Source organism: Suncus etruscus, chromosome 3 (genome assembly GCF_024139225.1).
Source record: "Suncus etruscus isolate mSunEtr1 chromosome 3, mSunEtr1.pri.cur, whole genome shotgun sequence".
Classification (NCBI taxonomy): Eukaryota; Metazoa; Chordata; class Mammalia; order Eulipotyphla; family Soricidae; genus Suncus; species Suncus etruscus.
Window position 1 is genome coordinate 41,739,563 of NC_064850.1, and position 1,392 is coordinate 41,740,954.

The window sequence follows — 1,392 nt, forward strand, 5'->3', positions numbered from 1 at the left end:
CCCAACTAGTTTGCTACTACTGGGCTACTACTTATTACTACAGTGCTCCTACTGGACTGTAAATATTGTGGAACTTGGGGTTGTTACCAGACCTGTGCCCCAGGAGCTATAAAACTGAAATGGATCTTCGACTTGGCATATCTTTTGAGATTTGTTATAAAGTTGTGAAGTCAAAACATTTATATGCTGGAAGATGTGGGTTATGAGTGTGGCTACTGAGTCTCTGGCAGAAAGTGGAAAGGGGGAGTGAAAGGTTGAGGCTGCTTGTTCCCACTCTGAAAAAGTCCCCAGAATTTTCAGCCCAAAGGCTAATATACTTGGGAGTTTCAACAACTTATTTTCTCTTCTGAGATTAGTTATGAAACAGTAATGCTGGGCCATTTACAATATTTTTCCTTTAATATAACCATTTATCATGAACAATTTCCCTCTAATTTTTGTTTTCCCCGTATTCCACAAGTTTTACATTATGGATTTTTATATCCATCTAATTGTAATTTTAATTTTAACACATGGTTCCTCCTTTAATCTATTTGTAGTATAATTTGAATATATTTATGATTTTATTCCATCTTTTGTGAATAATATCTAATTTCTTTTTTTTTTTTAATATGGAATGTTTCACAAATTTGCATGTCATCCTTGCGCAGGGCCCATGCTAATCTTCTCTGTAACGTTCCAATTTTAGTATATGTGCTGCCGAAGCGAGCACTCTAATTTCTTAATATTTTACTGAGAAATGATATTTTGAGATTTTTATTAAGATTTTTCATTTATACTTTGAGGTTTTTTATTTTATTAAAAAAGATACAGAAGTTTTTATTGAGATGTGAATTGTGCCTAACATAAGATCTATACAGGAGATAGTTCTATGTGTTTTTGAGAAGGCTATATATATTTTTATACTGTTGGGAAGGATGACCAGTTTATAACTCTTTATAGATGATCAGTTTACAAATTTTCTTTTCTATTTACATCTGCCTCTTGTGATTTATTATAGAAAATGAAAGATAACACACCCAATTTACAATCAAACTGATTCTCTAAATACCTTTAATTTCTTCATATCTTACAAGTTTTTGTTGCTAAGTTTATATACGCTTATAATTGTTATACACTGTAATGGCTTGGTCCCTTAGTATAAGACAATGTCCTCCTTTGGGAATGAAGAGATAGCTCAGTGGCCTGAGTATGGGTAAGCAGAAGCCTGGATTCTTTCTCTGGAAATGTGTTTTCCTTCACACTCCCAGGACCAAACTCAAGAACCAAGGAAAATTCCTGAGCACTGCCAACTGTGTCCAAAACAATTAAATACACACAAAAATTGCCCACCTTTGACTTTACAGACTATATAAACATTTTTCCAATTCTTTATCAAAGAATTTCTCAAAA

General features: G+C 33.1%; 1 non-coding gene across 1 annotated transcript; it reads right to left on the bottom strand.

The window, feature by feature from the left end:
- Positions 1-605: 605 nt before the first annotated feature.
- On the bottom strand, positions 606-712 carry LOC126004601 (U6 spliceosomal RNA). Its single transcript, XR_007493871.1, has one exon. It is a non-coding gene; the product is annotated as a U6 spliceosomal RNA (small nuclear RNA).
- Between the last annotated feature and the right edge of the window lie 680 nt (positions 713-1,392).